Source organism: Felis catus, chromosome F2 (genome assembly GCF_018350175.1).
Source record: "Felis catus isolate Fca126 chromosome F2, F.catus_Fca126_mat1.0, whole genome shotgun sequence".
Classification (NCBI taxonomy): Eukaryota; Metazoa; Chordata; class Mammalia; order Carnivora; family Felidae; genus Felis; species Felis catus.
This window is the reverse complement of record NC_058385.1, coordinates 21,053,699-21,078,339: the sequence shown is the minus strand read 5'-3', so window position 1 is coordinate 21,078,339 and position 24,641 is coordinate 21,053,699. Positions and strand designations below refer to the sequence as shown.

Sequence of the window (24,641 nt, the reverse complement as noted above, 5' to 3'; positions counted from 1 at the left end):
TATAAATATAATATATATATAAATCAATATTATATATATATATAATTTTTAGGAAGTAGGTGCAAAGGGAAAGCACTGGGCCTTTACCAAAATAATTTAGGTATTCAACAGACTTGAAATCGACCAGCTACTATTCTGTAGTGAGAGAGCAGATATGAAGAGCCCCTTCCTCTTGGGTAGTGGTCACACTATGTGGAATGTAGCTGTCAGTCACAGAGCTGAATGACCTTCAGCTTTTTCTCTTTTTGTTCCTGAACTACAGTATTTGGTGGGGCCATTTAATCTCATCTTGTGTTTAAGCGGGTATGTTTTGATTCGAATACGGGACCTGAGACTTGCAAAGATGTTCTTCCAAGAAAATATTTTAGGATCACCATCTCCTCCCTCAATTTTATTCATAAAAGGGCTAACGTGTGTCATCTTTCGTGGGTTATTTTTTAATTCAGAAAATTATCTTTTTTCCTCTGCTCTTATTGTCTAACAAATACTTTCTCATCCTTGCTCATTTTGGCTAATTTTTATACCTTTACGGCTTTGCTCCTTTTGAAACACTGATTACCTACTTTGTGCCAAGCCATGTGCCAGAGCTGGGAAATCAAATATTTCCTGCCATGCTCTCTGCCTCCATAAAACTCATTTCCTACCTCTGAGATAATGTGTTGCCTCTGTTATTTATAACCTGGGTTTCTCCGCTTGCTCTCTTTATCCCTTTGGAAGCTCCCATAGATTCTCCATTAGGTATGTGTTTCAGAATTGGTTCCTGCCTGCCACAATTTCTTTGACCCTCACACAATTTTAGGATGGGTATCCAATGTCTGTATTGCACCACATCTTCCTCTTGGAGAACCATTTCTCCCCAGATCATTAGATTTGGGCATCAACTTCTTTTTCCAATCCTTTACATTTCTTGGGAATTTTATAAAAGCCATCTTTATGCCAATGTTCCAGAACACTTCAGCTTCCATTTTTGAGTACGCATGCCTGCCTTTTTCTGGATAAAAACCTTTACTCTTCTCCCCCACTTCCCATGCTGTCTGTAAGTCTTTCCATTACTAATTGTCCTTCACTTCTAGATGCAAGAAATTGACACAAGAAAACTTAAACTTTGATGCAGGTGCTCACCCATGCCCATCACAAAATTCGAGGATCAGAGAGATCAATTTCAATTACTTTGAAAGCAAAGTAAGTTTTTACAAAAACTACCAGCTTGAGATTTCTCAAAACCAAGTGTGTGTTTAGTTCACACATCCAATACCATAAGCATACATCCACCCAAACAAAAACAAACCATGCTGCAGAGAACTTTTGGAAAACTCAAGAGTTTCCATTATTTGAATGACCAGGCCCCACTACCAAGAGGCGCTTAAGTTCAATCCATTGCCAAGTCACATCAATACCAAGTCAAGGCAGAGGTACCTGATCATCCAGGAGGTCTTCCCATTACCCCTTCCTTGGGAGCACCCGGATCAGACCCAAGTTCCCTGAAATCCAAAGGATACACTAGGGAGTCTCTCAATTCTGACCCTTTGGGAATATAAGGTCTATTTTGGTGTGTCAGAGCTATCTGCTAAACTAGAATACCCCCCTTAGAGCTGAGATTGCTTTCTGAACACTCCAGAGCCTGCCTTCTGGATTATCACCTGTTGGTATGGGTGACAGGTGCCTGCCCCTCTCCCTCCATCACCCACTCCATATCCCACCTTGCTCTCAATCCCTAAGTTCTCTCAGAGATGGTGAGCTGGACTAATACCAAGTGAATCCAAGGAATTCAAACAAAAAACAAAACAGCACTGAAAGTGTCATAAATTTTCTATTGTGAGCTGGTTAGCAATTCAAAATGTTAACACTGGAAGATATATTTAGATGTGTTTACCTAAAATGTACACATATATTAATGATCTCCCACATAGAATCCCATCGTTCCTGCATATTTTATGGGAGCCATAAAACGCATACCTACTCCATACCATTCATTCTTCATGCTGACTTTTTCTGTTCCCTGGCATCCACCTAAACTGAAATGCCAAAATTCCACATAAAACACTTACTAAAAGGCCATGCGTAAGGCCACACAAATTACATTGATGGTTTCCTGATAGTTCGTCGATCTCTCGTAAGTGCAGCTATGCCAGCATAACGCTAGGTTCAGAGTATACCTGTAACACGTAGTCATTAATTAATTACAAAGCTCTCCCAGAATTGTACATCTAAAAATTAAGAGGTTTCATTAAGCAAAAGTTAGGCATTTAGGAGTTTAACAGATATGTGCTTTCTCTTCAGGAAACTGAGAGCCGCTGGCATTCCATTAATTATATCTACACACATCTTTAATTTTCAGAACTTTCTCAGCCAATGGTTATATGACTAGAAAACAAAGGGCATCTGACCAATGACTGCTCATGCATTTAATAGACATCGGATTTCAACCTTCCCCCAAATTCCCTGTTTAATTGTTAATGCCATTACGAAATGTATTACTGATGGTGGAAATGACCTCCATAAATTACTTGAGGCTTGACTAATTGAAATATATGACTGGGGTATCATATCTGTAATGTATTTGATTCAAGAAGGGTAGCTGTGTTTTGTATCAAACTGGATTTGGCAGGGCACCTAGGGCTTACAAATCTCTGGTGTCAGACTTGTGCTAAAGCGCCATTTGTTTAGGGAAGATTTGAAGAACATGAGTGAGTAGGAAAGAGTAGGTCCAGATGTTCTGCTTAAACCCAGGTGTGGCTCAGTTAGCCTGTTTTGTGATGAGGGATTTTCCAGAGCACAGGAAGCAGCACCTGTATGAGATTACACACAGATTTAAACTCTTTACCAAGTTGACTGCCTTCTGTCTGATCTCTTCCTAATTGTAGTGACTTACACAGATCTCAGATGGCAATGGCCAAACGTACAGACTTTGTTTGCTACTACACACGTTGGAAAATAAGGGCTCAGCTGCAATTTGCTCTCCTTAAATAAGGGAGATCTACTGCCAATGTAAGGGAGTCAAATTTGAGAGAACCGAAAAGACGGAAGCTCCCCAAATCAACAATTAACCCAGGCCTTTTTATTGTTATTATATCCTTTCCCTCGAGGAGAGGAGAGGAGAGGAGAGGAGAGGAGAGGAGAGGAGAGGAGAGGAGAGGAGAGGAGAGGAGAGGAGAGGAGAGGAGAGGAGAGGAGAGGAGAGGAGAGGAGAGGAGAGGAGAGGAGAGAAGAGAAAAGAAAAGAAAAGAAAAGAAAAGAAAAGAAAAGAAAAAAAGAAAAGAAAAGAAAAAAGAAATTTCCTATACAAATCCAATACCAAACCAGGGAAAAACTGGGGGTGGGGGCGGGTAGTAGGAGTGGGTTTCTAAGCATCCATGATGCTGTGTTGGTATTCAACAGGTTTTGGCTGTAAATTGGTTTGGTATGTGTAGATGACTTTTGGCTGCCTTATTAAAGGAAAAATCTTCCAGTAAAAATACACAGCACTCTTTTTTATATAGTAAACAGATGTCAGCCTTTCATTGTAAAGTATGTTTGATTCACTAAGATGTCAAATATTACTTTAACAGACAGTTCCTGTCTACAAAGAATACTTAACGTTTGTAAGATAAAATAGTCATTCAAAAGATTTTTTAACAGCTGATGAGGCACCATCGAAACAAATGTCTTTAACAATCTGCTCTTACGCTTTCATTTAAAGATGACCTCTATGAATTGAAATTTCTCCCATGCATGATTTTACAGTCAGTGATAAAAACGTCGCAGTTACAGCTGCTTACCCAAAATTCTGCCCTCCCTTAAGTCTGTTGTGCTTTAGTTACCTGCTGCTTCCTCTTTTTTTTTTTACTACAATTCTCTCTCTAGAGCTATGTTCTGAGGCCAAAAGTATGTGCCAAGGACTGCAGGAGAAATAGTCTTTTCATTATCCAACATCTTACCATTAGATGTTCTTTGATAGTGTACGTGTCCATGCACATTATGAAGAAATCCTCCCACCTCGATGTCATTTGCTTCATACCAAAAGTGTTGTTAACTCGAGTGGCATAATACAAACCTGGATGGTTTCACGGACTTGGAAGCATCTTTGCAGTATGCTCCCCCAAAAGTGAACCACTCTGCAAGTTGTCACTCCCCTCTCACAGCATCAAACTCCTCTGCCCATATTTGTGAATCACTCCTCAGTTTGCAAAGTGAGTCACATGCTATTTTGTCCTCCTGCCATCCAAAGCCAGCAGCTCCTATGACCGAGGAAGGAGCTGAGCCTGAGCCAGAGGAGAGACCAGCCTGCAACTGACAAGCAGTGGCCCGGGTCTCAAATCCAGGGTCTTTGAATGTAGAGAAATGCCAACATCTTTCTTAGTCCCTGAACAGGCGTTTTCTTGAACCATTCCTTATGTTAAAAATTACACGTGTAATATATTTAAACATTTGCTGTATCTTACAGTTGTTGAGCATAATCCTTCTTCAAGGTAGCCTGTGTAGGGAAGATGATTGTAGTGGATTGAACGGTGGCCCCAAAAAAGATATGTTCATGTCCTGACCCCTGGAGACTGTGAATATGACCTTATTTGGAAAAAGGGTCCTTGCAGACAAAATTAAATTAAGGACCTCGAAATGAGATTACCCTGTATTATCCAAGTGGGCCTTAAATCCAATGACAAGTGTCTTTATGAAAGATAGACATATACACACATACACACAGAGGAAGACCACGGGAAGACAAGGGATATATTGGAGTCACGTAGCCATAAGCCAGGAATGCCTGGAGCCATCAGAAGCTGGAAAAGGCAAGAAAGGATTCTTCCTGGAGCCTTTAGAGGGAGGATGACCCTGGTAACATTTTCATTTCAGACTTCCGGCCCCCAGAACTGTGAGAGAATAAATTTCTGTTGATGACAGCCACCCAGTTCGTGGCACTTTGATTTTATAGTATGTTCTCATTTTTAAAATGCAAACTAGGGGCTCCCAGGTGGCTCAGTTGGTTGAGTGTCCGACTCTTGCTTTCTGCTCAGGTCATGATCCCGGGATCGTGGGATGAGTCCATGTTGGGGCCCACGCTGAGCATGGAATCTGCTTAAGATTCTGTTTCTCCCTCTGCCCCTCTCCCCCACTCATGATCACTTGCTCTCTCTCTCTCTCTCTCTGTAATGAAAAATATGTGAACTAAATTAAATGCTTTTTAGTTATTTCAGCCAAGAAGATATTTAGGCTTCCTTTTGAGAAAGGTTCTAGATGAACCTCAAGGTGAAAAGATATTTTTCTCATTATGCTTGGAACATTGACATGGCTTGTGCTGCTAATGGACTCATGGAAACTCCAGAGTCACAGATAAAGAGCATCTCACCCCCCCCCCCACCTCCATCCTTCTCCCAAACGGGAGAGCAATATTGGATGTGAACCAAGACTAGAATAAAATTGGTTCATTGTATTTTTTTAAGTAAGGTCGACACCCAGTGTGGGACTTGACCTCACGACCCTGAGATCGAGAGTCCTATGCTCTAACAGCTAAGCCAGCCAGGCACCCTGGTTCATTGTATCAACACACAGAGTTTCAGTGGCATGAGTATGGTAAGACTGTATAGGGTAGACATCTTTTTCTCCTGTTAAGTTTTTCAAACTCCTTGGGTTTATGCCCTCACCATTGGTCCCAACTTAGATTCAGTACAGTGGTTAAACACTCAGGTTCTGAATGTTGACTGCTTGAGCTCTAACCATGGGTAAGTCACTTGGTTTCTCTGTGTCTCCCTTGTTTCACCTGAACCATTGGACAGAATGGTATTTACCTCAAAGAGGAGTTTTGTGAGGACTACATGAGAAAACACCCATTAAAGGCTTAGTGGGATGCCCGGCACTCCATAAAAACTCAGTAAGAGTTAGTTGTTGATACAGGATTTAAAGGGCTGAACTAAGGTAAGAGCTAAATAGGTCATTCAGCCTGTTTTTAGGGTAAACCTTAAGTCACAGATACAAAAGCAGTGTTTGTGATTCACCCGGGTGCATCTCGGCCAATCGTGGCTGGAATTTGAACAAAACAGCTTAGAGCCAAGGCCTTACGGCAGTAAACAGTGTGCTCTTCCTTGGAATGTCCCCCCTCCCCTTCCTTGGGACCCTGTATTAGCAGGACATAGCTGATAAAGGATTAGACGATTCTAGCCATTTCATTCTTTCTGCCTATCCTCCTGCCCAAGCTTTTTCCCTCCCTCCCTGTCCAACTTCCAGTCTCTCTCTTTATCTGTCTTTCTCTCCATCTCTTTATCTTTGCTTCTTCATGTGACTCACTGTAGAACTTGCACTAAAGCTATAAAGTCCTTGAGGGCAGAATTCAAGCCTTAATCAGCTGAAGCCCCACACAGCGCCCCCGCACAGGGAGGGCAACAGCACCATAAATCCTTAATTCAATTTCTTATTGCTAGTTAAGGATATTTTTGTTTTCTTTGTACAACAGTAACCAATGTAAAAGGAGAACAAGGTCACCCCCAAAGTAGAGGGGCAAGTATATATGAAACCACAACCCAAATTTTATATGAAGTCCTCACCGAAAGACTTTGAGATGTGAAAAATACACTGCTACCCAGCTGTGAAATATGTAAAAGAATTGTATCTGATCAAATTTAGTCCAAATTAGATTTTTCCATCAAGGTGTTGGCAAACTTAGTTCTCCCCATACTGCTGGTTACATGTTTAAAATACCCATGATGAGACAGGCCGACCAAGTCGGTCTTAGCTCCCTATTTCTCTGCCTTCCAGAACAACACAAACAAAACAAACAATATACATTTGTTCTTAAAATGGACACGACAGGGGCGCCTGGGTGGCGCAGTCGGTTAAGCGTCCGACTTCAGCCAGGTCATGATCTCGCGGTCCGTGAGTTCAAGTCCCGCGTCGGGCTCTGGGCTGATGGCTCAGAGCCTGGAGCCTGTTTCCGATTCTGTGTCTCCCTCTCTCTCTGCCCCTCCCCTGTTCATGCTTTGTCTCTCTCTGTCCCAAAAATAAATAAACGTTGGGAAAAAAAAATTAAAAAAAAATAATAAAATGGACACGACAGCAGTGTTAGCTGATGCCACTGCCATAAGTTTACGCGATGAAATTCGGTCTTTACATCAACCAAGTAGTTCAACTTCACTACATATCATATTGTGAAAAATTCACTTTTAGTTTATCTAAACTCCCCCAAATACAATCTGGATGTATGAGTAGAATGCAATAATCAAGACTTTCTCTTCTCAGGGCTTCTATGATTTTTTTTTGTCTTTTTTTTTTATTATACCAGTAATAAAATTCAACAGTGTTTGAACGGAGAGTAAATTAAAGCTGAAGCATGAGAGAGGCCTTGTAGACAACCATGGAGTAGCGTCTGTTACTGTGCGTTTATAAGCAATTGTCAAGCTCCCATCGTTTCTAAGGGAAATGGTAGTGGAAAAATTATGCCCTTGCTCTCGGGGACTGAAAATCACATAAACTGTCTCCTATAAATCATATTTTGCTCGTCTAAGTGGATCAGACGAGGCAGAAGGAGAGGGGGCTCTCCATAGCAAGGAGCTTTGATCATTTTGATCAAACACAGACCACCTATCAGCCTTCCAAGTGCCACCATGCGTCATACACGTTTTCAATATTGTGTCATAATAGCTACCAGTCATTGTAGTTGAGATAAAAAAGCGATTGTAATTAAACATATGATTGGATCCAGACATTTTAATCATGCCCTCTCTCTATTTTGCAAAGCAGGCCTGCTGCCTTTCCAGCAGTCCCCTGGAACCGCCCTAGGATGACAATTTGCATGCTAACTGAAGTCATGTACCGTGTAGATTACGCGAGGACATCTGTTGCTGATTGTGTGGGTCCTCTGCTTTTCAGACTCCAGTATGAAAATACAGAAAGTAAAAGGCAAATGACGGAGCCTGGGGCAAGAGAGCAGACCAATTGTTCGATTTCTCTCTCTCACGATGCCTCTAGAGGACACTGTCACAGAAACTAAAACTGTCCCCCATTTGCAGCTGCCCCCCCACCCTTACAATAAAATCAGTGTCCATGAAACGATGATGTCTTCCAGCTGCTTCTTGTCTTAGTCTTATTCACGTTGGCCAGAAAAAGACCCCACTCCCAGCTCGAAGGTCTCCAAACACAAGAGAGTAGGCAAGGGGAAGGGATGTCCTGACCCTGGAACGCGGGCGGGAGAAAGGGACGCTGCCCAGAACGTCCTATGTGGCACAGAGAAGCTGACCAATCGGCTTGGCAAATACCCTTCCCGCCCAGTAAAGGCTGGGCAAGGTAAAATATCCGAGGGCAAAGGAATTGTATCGCGTAAACATGTAACGGGTCATTACAGACAAGGCTTTCTCAAGAGGGTCCATGTTACCACACCCTGAGGAGGTGGCATTGCTCAGGTGCACAAGCCGGGTCACTTCCTCGGCTTTATTCAGGGCAAAGGCTAGGTATAGAATTGAAATTCAAAAAAGATGTCTTTTTTTTTAATAATTGTTTTTAGGGGCACCTGGGTGGCTCAGTCATTTGAGTGTCCATCTTCGGCTCAGGTCATGATCTCGCTCGCAGTTCGTGGGTTCAAGCTCTGCCTCAGGTTCTGTGCTGACAGCTCGGAGCCTGGAGCCTGCTTCAGATTCTGTGTCTCCCTCTCTCTCTGCCCCTCCCTTTCTTGTTCGTTCTCTCTCTCTCTCTCTCTCTCTCTCTCTCTCTCTCTCTCTCAAAAATAAATAAACGTTCCAAAAAAATTTTTAATATTTTTTTTAGTTTATTTATTGATTTATTTTTTGAGAGAGAAAGAGAGCAAGCAGGGGAGGGGCAGAGAAAGGGAGAGAGAAAATCCCAAGCAGGCTACACACCGTCACTGCAGAACCCGATGTGGGGGTTGAACCCACAAACCGTGAGATCATGACCTGAGCCGAAATCAAGAGTAGGACGCTTAACCAACTGAGCCACTCAGGCGCCCCAGAAAATATTTCTTATCGGCTGTCATGTGCCTGGCACCATTATGGATGTTTTCACCTACATTTTTCTCCAATCCTCCCAATACCCAGAGGTGGAGAATCATCCCCCTTTGGAAATGAAGAAGCTACAATTCAGAAAAACTCGATAACTTGCTAAGGTCACCCAGCTAGGTTACAGACCAGGGCTGATTCAACTCCAGGTCTTTTCCCTGTGAATGCCGGATGCTTTTCATTACGCCACGGCGCTCCCCGCTAGCTCGGGCTGCACGATCCACTTTTCTACCCTCCGCACTGCACAAAATTTATAACTCGGAGAAAACCTATCCCTTTTGTCTTTTGAGGGATGTACTTAGCTCTTGCCTCAACAGAAGACAGGCAAAGTATCTGCTTCATTGTTCAAATAAGTCCAAGTTGAGAACTCACCTTTCCAGGGAACTTCCAGCTGCGTGGATGCCAGAGCGGAACATTTGGACCACAAGGGTTGCCTGAGTGAGCCAGGGTCACCATGAGAGTCAACGCGACTACTGTCCCCCTCACTCTCTGCCCCCTCCATTCAGCTCCCCATTTAAATCCAAGTTCAAGTACTATCTTCTGAGCACTGACTATATGTCAGGCATACACACTTATATTAATTTGCTTTGCAGCCTTGCAGCTCCCTCATGGGATAGGTGACTCAGACCCACTAGCACACGTAAGCCTGAGGAAGTGAGGCTCGGGGTCAGGATGCGGATAGCTGTTGCTGACTGACATGAGCTCAGACTTGGTCTTGACTACAGGCCATTGCCTGCCCCCGCACCTGTCCCCACCACCCCACACCTGTTTCCCATTCTGCTCACCAGAACCGCATCTCTCATACTGTTGACTAGCTCAGAGTCTTATCCACCTGCCATCCTCTCCCCCCAACATGGAAGCTCCCTTAGCCCGTCCCCGAACTCCACATGCAACTCCTTGGTCTCCCGACAGCAAGGGTTCGTGAACTTTCTTGTGCTTAAAAATCACCCGAAGAGCTTGTTCGGTATCCTATGCCCATTCCCAGATACTCCGATTCAGTAGATCAGGGTGGGACCTGAGACTCTGCTCTGTTGACAGGCTCACAAGCGATGTCGGTGCTGCTGGTTTGGAGGCCACCCTTTGAGAACCACCGCCAGCCTGATTTCTAGGCTCCCGGCTCCTCTCCCACGAGTGGAGACCCTTCTCCTCACCGGCAGGCAAAGAGCTGAGTCATTCGGGGCCCGTCAGCCTTGCCCTCGGGACTGCCCCGGGACTGCCAGGGTGTGGCAGTGTTCTGGATGTGTTCTGACCCTCTGAACTGGCTTCCTCTCTACTCTAGAAAGGAACGTGGAGTCGCCCTACTGAAGAGCATGTTCCCAGGGTGGCATGGTAGAAGTTCTAAGGACCTTACGGTCAGACTTCCACTACTGGAGGTAGCCTTGAGGAAATTACACGACCCCTGTCCGCCTCTGCTTCATCACTCTCGAAACTGGCATTAAAAGATTTGCCTCGTGAGATGGTCAAGACCAAAGGAAAGAGCACAGCAATATTCCTCATGCCATGCCCGGTCCAGAATAGACGCCCAGCACAAATCCATTCTCTTACCCCTTCTTCCTTCTCTTGGGCCGGGTACAGCTCAGTGTCAGACCCCACGTGCTGCATGGGCGGTTGAATGCAGTCGCAAACACTGCCAAGACAGTGAAGAAAGACGGCAAACGCGTAACGGCCGTGTTCAAGGCGTTCTTCAGAAACTGCGAGTGTGCCTTCCTCCCTCCCATTTGCTTTATCACGCGTGCGTGGAGGAAGGGGAATTTGATTCTGCCACACCATGTGCTGGACATTTTTAGTGGGAGACAGGAGGCAAGACCCTTACCACGAGGTGAGCTGGAGAGGCCAGAGCTTTGCCCTTTGTCCTTAGGCCGCCCTGCTGAGGACAGGTCGGGACCTCAAGCCGGGGGGGGGGCCTCAGCTTAGCCCGTAAAAATGAGCACTGAACCCAAGACTTATTTAGGCCTTTTAATTTTGTTCTTTTAAAATAGCCTATTCTCTGGGGCGCCTGGGCGGCTCAGTCGGTTAAGCGTCCAACTTCGGCTCAGGTCATGATCTCACAGTCTGTGGGTTCAAGCCCCGCATCGGGCTCCGTGCTGACAGCTCGGAGCCTGGAGCCTGCTTCCGATTCTGTGTCTCCCTCTCTCTCTGCCCCTCCCCTGCTCATGCTCTCTCTCTGTTGCAAAAATAAATAAAAACATTAAAAAATATATAAATTAATAAATAAAATAGCCTATTCTCTTAAATTTTGTAAATACTTATATGTGTTAGTACATTTTCTTAATCTTTTAATTTCTGCTTTGTACTGTTTTGCGAAATATTTATTTTCTCTGTTTTCTTTGTCTTAGTTTTTACCATATGGACTAATCTCACTGCCTTTTTATTTCTATACGGTCTGCTTATTTTAATTTCATGTATTTCATGGGCAGTTTTTCTTACAATTTTCATTACATATACAGCATAAGGTAATATCAGAGAAATCACATATTACAAATAAGCAAAATGAATAATTTTAAAAAACTATACCCCTACTCGCCCAAGGATCATCACATACTACACCTATGTGTACATTGCCAGACGATTTTCCTGACACAATATTCTAAATTTCATCTTAGTTTGTCTACCTTGATCCTTCTTAACTGTGTATATTTTTATTTTGTTATTTTTCCAATTCTCTGGTTTCGCTGTCTCACCTCTGACCTCTTTGGTTTTCCTTAACCTGACATACTGTTACCCCTCTAATAGTTTTCCCATACCATTTATGTTTATCCCAGCTTTTAAACACAGTCCTTGTTATTATTTTAATTAAGTTTTTCACTAACTTTGCTTATTTTTGTTCAGAGAGTTTTCATTTCAATTCTTTTCATTCTGAGTCTATGAATGTCCCACAGAAAGGCTCCCCAAACAGAAATGATTGAGGACTCACAGCACAAGAGTCCTTCAAGCTCTTCATAATAGAGATCATACCCTCCCCCCTCCTCACTGCTGAATCACTATAAATCATTAAAATTTATTTGAAAAAGTAAGGAAAGCCATAGGTTGAATTCCAACCCAGGATTATGATAATTTTACCCAGGCAGGCAACATGGTTGGGTAGGGCTTCCAGCCACCACATCTCCTCCAGCCCCACATGATGGAAGTGATATGACCCAACCGCAACAGCAGATATCATCACAGAAAGAGCTGACTGCTTCACAACAGGATGCAGAGGAGAGAGACGGAGGTTCCATGCACGGAGGACTCTTAGGGTAAAGTCTCTCGGATTTGAACAAGGACCCTGATGCTATTGAACTCTCCAACGATACTCCATGAACAGATCCATTATTACCGGCTCCTCAACCAAGACTTTGGAATCCCCCATCCACTCGTCTCCAAGCAACTATCAACAATATGAGCTATCATTTATTTAAGCAGAATTCCCAGAGAACCCTCTTGGTGTATGAGTCTCCCCAACTCCACCCCTTTATTAAGAAGACCAAAGATAGGTTAATGTGGGCACGAATGTCCCTTGTAGGGTTTAGAGCCTACAACAATGACTCCTTTATGGTTTGTTGTTGTTGTTGCTGTTGTTCTTTTTAATATAAATCTGTTTTCTACCCCAAAATCCTTCGAGATACAGAGAAGCAGACCATTTTCTTACCTTAGAGCTAGACGCCATTTTGGATTGGCTTGGGTCCCTACAAAATAATCTGATTAATCTAGTCTGATTCCCCTGATTTAATATTTATTTCCCTTTCTATATTTCATGTGTAGGCCAGTTAGAGGCCTATCCAAGAAAGAAATTCAGTCTTTTAGATGTAATTGTCTCAATGACATCCCATCTACCAACCAGATATCTACCATAGTGCCCTCCCCCACCCTTTGTCCTGCTAAGGGTGTGAGTTCCTGAGACATCCCTCATAAATGTCAGTCTCTACTCTCCCCATTTTGCATTAACTATCCTTAGCCATTGCATTCTTCACTTAGCCGCCTAATTCTTTCTCCCCTCTAGGTTTAATTATTTGGTCCGAAAGGCCTAAAAGCTCTCATATCAAAAGAACATATCCGTTCCATACTTTTATCTGCCTAAATTAGACTGCTCCTTTCAGTCAAATCATGCAACTAACAACACCCAAACTCGCTATATTCTCTGAGGAGCCCCCTCTTACAAACAACATTCTTCCTGAGTGTGGATTGTGGCTGAATAAAATCCTAAATGTAAAGATCCAAAGCCGACACCTTTTCATCTGGAGGTTAGGAAGGACACCGTCCTGGCAGTTGTAAGAAGAAACTATCCGCACAACACTGAGGATGGACCGGCCTTCCAATCTCAGACCCTGATAGACCTCAGATACTGAACTTCTAGACTGGGGGAAGGAGAACCTCTTCCTTCTCACCTTGATTTTTTCTCTAATAAGATGTACAGAATATGCCTGGATGTTCATCCTCGATTGGAAGCCAAGAATTCCCCACTTGTTTACTGAAAACGCCCCCCAGTTTCCACTCCTAGATGTGGATAAGAATTTTATTTTATTTTTTTTGCAGTTCATGAAATTGTAAATAACGCCACTTACTTCAGAAATCATCTAGGTCAGTCCTTCTGTTTTACAGATGAAGAAGGCCCAGAAAATGAAATGAATTTCCCAAAACCACAGGGGTAAGAGCAGAATAAAGTCAAGAATCCAGGCCTTGGTGTTTTCAGGGCGGAGATTTTTCCCAGCTGCAGATACAATTCTTCCCGCCCAGCCAGCCTTCACCACCTGCCCACCCAGACAGAGCGCCAGGAACTGCCTGCATCTCACTAAATGCAGCCCATCAGTTCCCTGCCAACTTACTTGGATCCAGCTTCACAACTGCTCACGCGGTTCAAGCCAGGACGTCTTCTGTGGCAGAGCTAGAAATCGCCACCTACGTCCTATTAAAGAAAGGGGACAGCACAGAAGTAAGATTCTCACAAACTGTTGCACTCGTTTCTACCAGCGTCTGGTAAGGAACTGCTTACGAGTCTATCTCCCAACTAAACCGTAAGCCTTTCAAAGGCAGCACCTCTGTCTTCTTGCACAATTATGTGTCTTTCCGCTTTAGTCAAAAAGACTGTTTCCACCCCAAACCAAACATTATTAAAATAATGTCCTTTGGGGCGCCTGGGTGGCTCTGTCAGTTAAGCGTCCGACTTTGGCTCAGGTTATGATCTTACAGTTTGTGGGTTCAAGCCCAGCATTGGGCTTCATGCTGACAGCTTGGGACTTGCTTGGGATTCTCTCTCTCTTTCTTTCTCTCTCTCTAAATAAGGAAAACTTTAAGGAAGTAAATAAATAAATAAAATAATGTCCTTTATGTCACATACTTTCTCTCTATGGAGGCAAATGAATTGCTAATAAGTTCCCTGTGTGTGGCCACATGATCTGTTCTTGTTAACCGGGATACCGAAGTCCATTGGCCATCGCGTCTCAGAGTGGCAGCACATTCCCAGCCCTCTTAGGGATTATACAGAAATCACTCAATATCTGATTATATGTCCTTGCCTCCAACAACTCTCCTACAACTCTCTTCCTAGTATGAAAAGGATGTTCATGTTTGATAGCATGGTCCTTCACGGGCCAACACTACTGGCCTGATTTCCTACCCACCCTTTCCTGCACCCTCCCCTCCCCAAAGGTCAAGTGCATTTATGCTGTGTTTCCTTTGCAGTGTATTGTTTTCTCTACCCATGATGACCTTCCTCATCTTCATCCAGTGAACCCATCAGACTTCAAAATCATGTTATGTATCTTCTCCCCCGTACATACATCATGCTCCCTTCTCTGAGTTTCCATAAAGTTTTGTAATGTTATTTGCTTACAAGTTTCATCTCTGAAGAAACACCTCTGAGGGTATTCATTGTTGGGAAGGTCGGAGGCCTAATAACCTAGTTATTGTACCAAGTCTGCGGGTCCTCAGAAATGCAAATCACCCACTTTAGGCGCAGTTGATAACTTTCTTCTCCTTTTCTACATCTTCCATTTAGACACAGGGGACATCTGTACTCATTTACTCAACCAGGATGTATCAAGTGCCCACCACGTGCTCCTGTGCTGGGGATAGAGCAGTAAGTCAAGGGCCCCCAGCCTGATAGAGAAAATTACAAGGAGCCTTTCTTTACAGTCCCCTTAGCAAAACATCAGCAGGGGTTAGTTAGGTCTTAACCCCACTACTTTATCAGAGAATTTGCGGGAAAGTGACCAACAAACACGCTGAAAAAAAGAACCAAAACCAATCTGAGCCAGGAAAATACTATCCTCTCCTCCTCTAACTGCCCCACTCAGTTAAACGACATGTATCACGGTTACAGCTAAAGGAGGAATTGTTGAAAAATTGCTCACGGTCTCACAAGATTTTTTTTTCCCCCTCCTCTTTCCTTTGTGAGCAGTTGCCTTTGAAGCTTCCTGCTGCGAGACCTTTATGTTATACAGGAGAGTATCAGGCCAATGACTTCTAAAGCCCAGATGAAAACGCCAAGCATTTTATAGAGTTTCTGAGCATTGATTCCCTGAATGACCCCCAAATAAGCCCTGTGCGAAAGATACCGCATTCAAAACACGGCAATGCTTTTTCGAAGCACCAGACAGGACTTGAGCATGATGTGCTCGCTAACTTGAAAATTGCTAAAAAGGTTTGCTTTGAAGGACGTCGCCAAGCACAGCACATGGGTGCCAAATGTCATCCCCTACAGCTGACAGAACTGGTGCCAAAGGGAGACCCGCGCCCCACGACACCCTCTTCTTGGGATGGATTAACGCCGTCCTCAATGGAGAGTTCATCTCCTGCTGCCCCGGGGAGGAGCAGCGTCATTGCCCCAAGTGCAAAGAAGTTTCCGTGTGAAATGGCACCCGAGTGGTGCGGCAAGCAAATCAGACCGCTCACTGGGGCTTTGTTCTAGTTTCTACTTTCCTGCCTGCGTCTTCCTGCGGAGGTGCTCAGGACCCGGAATTGCACATCCTCATTTATGTCTCAGAGCATGAGCTCAACATCTCCACTTAGGGGTTCCTTCCATGGTTACAAAGCTTCACCCGATTGCCTCTATAAAGGCCAGCACATTTCTTTATTGCAGTTACAATAATATCAATAAGAAAGAGTAAAAGGGAGACCGTATAAAACAGAAGTTGCCCGTTTGATGCAAATCCTTCACATTTTATTTTATCTTTTTTATTTATTTTTTAACGTTTATTTATTTTTGAGAGAGGGAGAGACAGAGTACGAGTGGGGGAGGGACAGAGAGAGAGGGAGACACAGAATCCGAAGCAGGCTCCAGGCTCTGAGCTGTCAGCACACAGCCCAACATGAACTGCGAGATCATGACCTGAGCTGAAGTCGGACGCTTAACCGACTGAGCCACCCAGGCGCCCCTATTTTATTTGTAATGTTTATTTATTTTTGAGAGAAAAAGAGAGTGCAAAAGGGGGAGGTGCAGAGAGGGGTGGGGACAGAGGATCCAAAGCAGGCTCCAGGCTGACAGCAGAGAGGCTGATGCAAGGCTCAAAATCGTGAACCATTGTGAGATCAAGACCTGATCCAAAGTCCAATGCTCACAGACTGAGCCACCCAGGCGCCCCTCCCTCACCTTTCATTCCAGACCATTTCACATAAATTTACTTGAAGATACAACAAACGGAATTAGAAAGCTAATTTTGTATGCTGTCACTAGGAAGACAATATACTGAAAGCCAAAATAAATAAATACAATTTGAATTATGTTTTAAAAAGCCAAAATCTTACCAGAACTTTAGCCCTTATTTAGACATTAAATTAAGTTAAAATCAGTTAAAACAAACTCCTACCAAGTATAATGGGCCCACTCCTTGTAAACTATTGTCCACCACACTCTTCCGGGCATTGGCATAGCAGCGTGACTTCTGGCACAGCCTATCAGGACACGATAAAATTTACTAAAATGACAAGGAATTCCTTATGGGGTATCCCAGTGAGCTGAAAAACGTAGTGGAATTCTTAGGGCCTCATGATATACAGTATTCGGTTAGAGAATCTGATTTGGTGTCATATCTATGTTTTCTTAAACATTTGAAATGCTCTGCTAAATGTTTACACATTTATATTTGACATCTGGACATGGAAACCCAAACTGAGACCAACTTAAAAAAACTTTTTTTTAATGTTTGACCGGGGGGGGGGGGGGGGGGGGGGGGGGCGGGGAGACAGAACACGAGCGGGGGAGGGGCAGAGAGAGAGGGAGACAGAATCCCAAGCAGGCCCCAGGCTCCCAGCTGTCAGCACAGAGCCCGACACGGGGCTCGAACCCATGAGCTATGAGATCATGACCTGAGCTAAACTTAGACACTTAACTGGCTGAGCCACCCAGGCGCCCCTAACACCAACTTTTTAAAATTGATCTCGTATATTTTCTGAACACCAGTTAAAAAACTGCTGAGGGTTTGCTCATATTAGGAAAGCTTGAAACCACAGAACAAGATACATGGTTAATTTTTTAAGTTTCTCTAGGACGCCCTGCCTCTTTTGTAACATTAACAACAACCATAATACCACACGTTTGCTTACCCCTTTACAATTTGCAAAGTGGTTTTACATACACCCTACTCTCCACAGGGCTGTCGGTGCCACCAAGGCAGGACCAAGTTGTCGTATTCGGGGCTGTACCCTTCATGCCTGGTGCAGTTAAATGCTAAGTAACTTTATTTTTATATAATGAGCAATTTCATTCAAGTAAGCATACCAGGTATAAGTATCCTTAGTCTAGAGATCAGAGAAGTCAAATGATATGTACGTACACAGAAGCAAAATAAGTGGTCAGGCTGATATCAGAGCCAGACCCTCTGGTCCCAAGCCCGGTTTTTTTTAATGTTTTATTTATTTATTTTGAGAGAGAGAGAGAGAGAACATGAGTGGGGGATGGACAGAGAGAGAGGGAGAGAGAGAATCCCAAGCAGGCTCCACACTCAGTGCAAAGCCTGACGTGGGGCTCAGTTCCAGCACCTTGAGATCATGACCTGAGCCGAACTCAAGAGTCAGACGCTTCACCGACTGAGCCACCCGGGTGCCCCCAAGCCCGTCTCTCTTGCCACTGACAACAGCACGTCATGCGTATTTTTTAAGTAGTTGTTAATCCACAAACTGTCAGGTTTCTTATGGTGTCACTCGATCCATGTGATGACCTCGTGAGAAGAGTATGGGGCACAGCTCTCCCCTTTTGTTGATGTGAAAAATGAGACTCAGCAGGGGTCCCAGTCACCCCGCCACTAAGCGGCAGAGGTGGAACCGCAGCTGAGATCGTCAGAATCTGTGTCCAGGGCCCTTCTCTCCGCGATTGCTCGTCACTTATTCTTCCCAACCCCTCAAGAGGTAGCTGTCTCATTCCTGCATTTAATTGCTCTACGTCTGCCCGGGGCAGGCAGTGCGCAGGGCTCCTTGCACAGACACCGGGCTGACGGCACAGCCCCCGGCTCCCGAGGACTCCTCTTCCCACGGCAGGTTCAGACATGCGCACACCTGCCCACATGCTAAACCCCATCTGGATACAGAGATCGGGCCACAAGGAAGGCAGAAAGTTCAAGTCCAGCAAGAAACGAAGGCATCTAGGGCCGCAAAGTACAATCCTGATTCTGACCCCAATTTACTTTTTAATCATGAATGAAACATCAACTTTTGATTTGTTAGCCTATATAAAAAAGGGGGAAAAATATACAAGAGGGTGCATTTTATGTAATCCAGTGGATTTTTTTTAGAATATCTCCTTTCCAGCTTAACTTTATTTTTTTAAGTTTATTTATTTTGAAAGAGAGAGAGAGAGAAGGGGAGGGTCAGAGAGAGAGAGAGAGAGAGAGAGAGAGAGAGAGAGAGAGAGATGGAGAGAGTCCCAAGCAAGCTCTGCACTGTGAGCACAGAGCCCAACGCAGGGCTCGAACTCCCAAACCGTGAGCTCATGACCTGAGCTGAAGTCAGACGCTTAACCGACTGAGCCACCCAGGCACCCTCCAGCTTAAATTTAAGTAAATTAAAAATTCTTTAATTTCTTGACAGATGTCCCCTAGATTTATTGTGGTGATTGTGTTTTTTGCCATGTAGACGAACCCTGAATCATTATGCTGTATACCTGAAATGAATATAATGTGATATGTCAATTATACTTCAATTTAAAAAGTTATTTTCCCACCTTTAGTCAGGTCTGTGTCCTTGTGATACAGGCCACTTCATCTACCCCTCAGTAACGGAACCCTCAGCGTGTTCAGAGGCAACGTGCCCAGTTCCCGTGTGCCTCCCATTTGTCGAAGTGGTGGGTCTCTGCATGGCTGTGCATTAGAATCACCTTGGTGCTTTTAAAAAACACTTAATGCCTTGTCCCTGCCCACATCAACTGTATTGAAAACTCTGCCCATTTCTTTTACTCAACAGCATGAGAGAGACAGCTAGGGTTTAATTCATTTAATAATGATAAATAATTTCATCTCTATAACTTTCTTCTAGTGAATGAAGGCATTCCAAGTTTCCCTATCTAGAGTCAATTAACAACTGTCTATAGAGAATTTCTACCTTAATGTGAAATAACCTAAAATTTCTTCACAACTTTTTTTTTTTTTTGCATTCAGAACAGCTAGAACTTTAATGGGTTCTCAGCTGAAGACAGTTCACTTCTCAGCTGAAGACAGTTTTCCGAGGGGTTCAGGCTGGCAGTGTTTGCTACCCCTCTGGATAGTGAGGGGCAGGGTGAACAGGGTAAGGAAGGGGTGTAGTGCCTTTTTAGGTGGATAAACTGTGCACAAAATTCAGTGAACACTAAAAATAAAATCAACATCACCTTTTTTCTTGGAAGAGAGTTAGTAAAAAAAAGAATGAAAGATAAACTGGTTCACTTTAGTAGATGATGATGTTTAATGAGAGAAAATTAAAATGCCATGTTCTGGGGAAAACTGAAATGCTTATTAGCAGCTACCAATATAAGCTACTGCAGTGACATGTATAGATTTTGTAAAATACATAACAGGAAGTGAATGCAGTGGCTATTTTTAAAACCATGTTTTGGGGGGTGGTTTACAGTGCCACTCCCTAAAACAAAGGAGCGCTGGAGTTTGAAACTGACCTCATCGTTCACGACATTACTTTGACAGTTTCAATGGACTGAATTTGTAAATGACATGAAACAGCTACTACAAGAACAAAATTGTCTGATTCCTGTTACTTTGTGGTTGCTCTGTGTCTCAGTGACGAAGACATTTTCTAGAAGTCACTGAGAATCATGTATGAACACATTAAGTTGTTTTCCACCATGAAAAACAGATCAAAAGGACTCCCCGAAGCCATGTCTGTCCTTTATTTCTGCTAGTATAATTACTAATCTGCTTGGTAGAATACTGGTATTTTACTTTTTTCTAGGTTCAGGATTATATTACTTTTCTTATCCTCCTGCCTAAAATGCCAGCAGTAGACTGGAATAGCTCAGTGACTTTAGTCATCATAAAAATTTTAAATTAAGAGTGACATACACCTCTCATGGTATGGTAGAAACAAGAAAAGGACTCGGAGCTGGCTCATTTATGTATGAGCTAGAGCAAGTTGCGAACAACCTTACTGGGCTGCAGTATCTGTAAATAATGAAATAAAAGAAACAGTGATCTTTGGGGAAAATCCTTAAAATTAAAAAAAAAAAGTTTCTCACTCTGACACCATTGAATGTAGTCTATTTTATCAGAATTATATTGTTGTGGGGTGTCTGGGTGGGGCTCAGACGGTTGAGCATCCAACTTCGGCTCAGGTCATGATCTCGAGGTTTGTGAGTTTGAGCCCACGTCAGGCTCTATGCTGGCAGCTCAGAGCCTGGAGCCTGCTTCAAATTCTGTGTCTCCCTCTCATTCTCTCTCTCTCTCTCTCTCTCTCTCTCTCTCTCTCTCTCTCTCCCTCTCTCTCTTTCAAAAATAAAATTTAAAAAAAACTTACAAAAAGAATTATATTGTTGTATCAGTATTCTTCATTTTCGTGAGTACTCCCTAACCCTTGGGAACTCCCATAGGACTCCCATAGGACTAACTATGAGAAAAAGAACTCTTTTGGAGTCTGAAGTCTAGAGTGCTTCTGTAATGCTACGTCACTGGAGATACAGCATCTCGGATTTGGTGACTGTTGTTTAATCCAACATTTTTTTAATTGAAAATAACTTAGTAATAAATAATGTAGACTCTTAACAGGGATTTAATGATGATGGGAGGGGTGGAATTATTGCTCACTAAATGAATTAAAACATATTTCCTAAATTCCACTTTGAGCAACAATCCCAACCAATCCCCATCCAAAGGTGCACACATCCAAAGGTACCAACTGCAGAATGCTGTGACATTGTATTGTATTTGTTTCTGATGTGGGAGACAATCCATTTTGTCTTCTCATTTAAATCATTGTATAGAGAAGCAGCACACAAGATGGAATGATAAAAACTATCAGGAAATTAAAATATACTCAACTAATAAAAAAAATAGATATCAAACTTTCAGGTCCTAATAATTTTTCTTGAACTTGCAACAAAGCACACATGAGTAACGGATAACCCATATACTTCATATCTTAATTTCACATCTGAAGCGGAGAAACCCAGTCTATTGCTACAATTTGAACAAATATTCCTTAATGTCTTCCCAGGAGAATACACAAAGAGACATTCTAGCTATGACATGATTTTTATAACACCCCCACTAGTTTTAGGATTAACTATTAGAAGATACAAAAGCAAGAAAAATAATTCATTCAAACGATTTTTTACAGGACTTCCATGTTTCTAGAAGGGGTTTTCTACATACTTGACATATTTCAGTGAACAACAAAAAGAGACAAAAAAATGTGCCTCCATGCTATTTAAGAGAAACAATAAGAACAGTTTAAGAAGTAAATTATGCAGTATATAAGATTGTGATTACTGCTGTGGAAAAATAGGGCAGAGTAAGAGGTTTGGGAGCGAGAGGATGGGGAGGCAGGTTCCAATGTAAATAGGATTATCAGGATAGTCTCAAATAAGACGGTAAAGATTTGAGCACAGACTTGAAGGAGGCAAGGTCATTGCAAAACATACTTATGGAAAGAGTGTCCCACACAACAAGAAAGGCTCGTTGGTATAAGGAACACAGAGGCCAACACTTAGGGAAGCCCAAAGTCAAAGAGGACATCAAAGTAAGTATGTGAAGCCTCTATCACCTGAAACTAAAAAAAAAAATTAAATATAGCCCAGCTCCTAACTAGGTTAACATAAAGCCTTACCCTACAGGTCTGTTTACCTCACTTCCTATTGCAAAATGAAATGCCATAAATTACACAAACTGTAAATGAAGAATGACTTTGATGGGCTCATCAGTAAAATAGATACAGTAGAGGGAAGAACAAATGAGATCCTTTAAGAAAACAGTGGAAATAGTTCACTGGAAGTGCTATTCACAAGAGCCAAAAGGCTCAAACAACACAAATGTCTACAACAGATCAATGGGTAAACAAAATGTGGCATATATCTAGAAGAAAATATTACTCAGCCTCAAAAAGGAGTGGAGTGCTGATACATGCTGTAACCAAATGAATCTCAAAAGTATGCTAAGTGAAAGAAGCCAGACATAAAAGGTCACAAAGCTTCTGATTCCATTTATATAAAATACCTAGAATAGATAAGTCCAAAGAGACAGAAATTAAATTAGTAGTTAGCAAAAGCTTATAGGAGAGGGAAGTGGGGAGTAACTGCTTACCGAATAAGTAGTTTTCTTTTGAGGTGATTAAAATATTTGGGAACTAGATATAGATGGTGTTACACTATACTGTGAACATACTAAAAGCCACTGAATCATGCCCTTTAAAATGGTTACATTTATGTTTGTGAATTTCACCTAAATAAAGATGTATCACTAGACATTTCCCAAACTAAAATATAAAGAGAAAAACAAAATGAAAAAGAAAAGTAGAGAACATATAAGAACTGAGAGACAATTTCAGATATATATATATATATATATATATATATATATATATATATATATATAAAATTGGATACAATTGGAATACCAGAAGGAGAAGATAGAATGTAACAGAACGTGTAAAATAATAATGGCTAATAATTTTCCAAAATTAATGACAGACACCAAACAACAGATACAGAAAACTCATATAACACCAAGCAAGTTAAATGTCAAAACTCTACCCTCAATACATCTTATTCAAACTGCATACAACCAAAGACAAAGATAAAATCTTGAAAGAAGCCACAGGTTAAAAAACACCAACAACAAATACCTTACATACAAAAGAATAAGAATTACACCAGAAACCATGCAAGTAAAAACAGAGCAAGTAAAATAGTTAAAGTGTTTTTTTTTAAGTCACCAGCCTAGAATTCTATACCCAGAAAAAGTATCCATCAACATTGAAGGAGAAATAAAGACTTTCTCAGATAAGTAAAACCTGAAGGACTTCCTCGGTGGGAGACCTGACCTATAAGAAATGTTAAAAGAATTTCTCAAGGAGAAGAAAATGATATAGGTCAGAAAGTTGGATCAATGTAAAGAAAGGAAGTGTGTTGTGGAAAGATAAAAGAAGTTAAAATAAAATCTAATTTTCTTAATTTTTCTAAAACATAACTGTTTAAAGTAATAATGATAGCAATGTTTTGGGTAATTATAGGATATGGATAAGTGAAATGAATGATAGCACTGTCATGGGGATGGGAAGGAGAAACTGAGAATACTTTTTTATAAGTTAGCTGTACTACATGTGAAGTGTATAATGTTACTTGGACTTAGATCAATTAAAAATAATAATTAAAAATATATAAAATTATTCACCTAAGGTTGTTGAAATATAATTCAATAAAAGAATGGCAAGACAGAAGTAAACTATATAAGATCTTGTCAAAGAAAAATCAGGTATATTCTTCATTGCTCCTGAGGGCATAAATGGTACAAATAATTAAGAGCTAAAGAAAAGTAAATTTAAATTAATAAAAAGATAATTGTTCTAGTCATTATTGCTGTCCAATTATGGAATCGACTGCCTAGAAGGTAGTGATCCCCCCAACAGTAGAATTTCTCAAGCACAGGCTAGAAGATTACCAGAAAGTATATTGTATACTGAATCTTGCATTGGACCAGTGAAGGAGAGGTAGGAAAAAAATGGTCTTAAAAATCACTTGTAACTTTACTATTCTAGGATTATACCTTTCATTTAAGGGGGAAAAATTTGCATCCTAGACAAATCTTATGAAACTTGGAGTTCTTCATCATCGGTACAGTAAAGACGGCAACGAAGCAACTGAATTTTAAATACATTTTAACATGTTTAGGGTTTGGATTCCTTGGCTGCAGGCATCTCAAGAGGACTCGGGCCAACGTGGGATATTTGGGAAAGAAAATTAGAGAAATCACAGACTTGGACGAAGGCTAGAGAACCAGCTTTGGCAACAACATTCCTCACGGGAGCTCCAGACAGGTAGGAAATGGGAACAGACTCACCACCAAAAGAGAAAAGTCAATCTCCCCCTGCGGTGATGAACATACTCCAACTATTACTTATTTTCAGCCTTCTCGAGACCCAAAACCTCCAATAAAAAGGGTTTGTTGGCTTAGTTCATGGACACACTGGCTGTGAGGGGGAGGAGAAGGACAGCCTGGACTCCAGGGTTTGTGACCTTTATTGGGAGGTGGACACTAGCTCTCTCTAGCTCAGTCAGAG

The 24,641-nt window shown here is 42.2% G+C and overlaps 1 long non-coding RNA gene across 2 annotated transcripts in view; it reads right to left on the bottom strand.

The window, feature by feature from the left end:
• LOC111558555 overlaps positions 1–24,641 on the bottom strand; it is a 90,161-nt gene that overhangs the window by 47,046 nt on the left and 18,474 nt on the right. For both annotated transcript variants that reach the window (XR_006592507.1, XR_006592509.1), the window contains exon 2: positions 13,778–13,857. This is a non-coding gene — a long non-coding RNA (uncharacterized LOC111558555). The remainder of the gene's footprint in view (positions 1–13,777; positions 13,858–24,641) is intronic.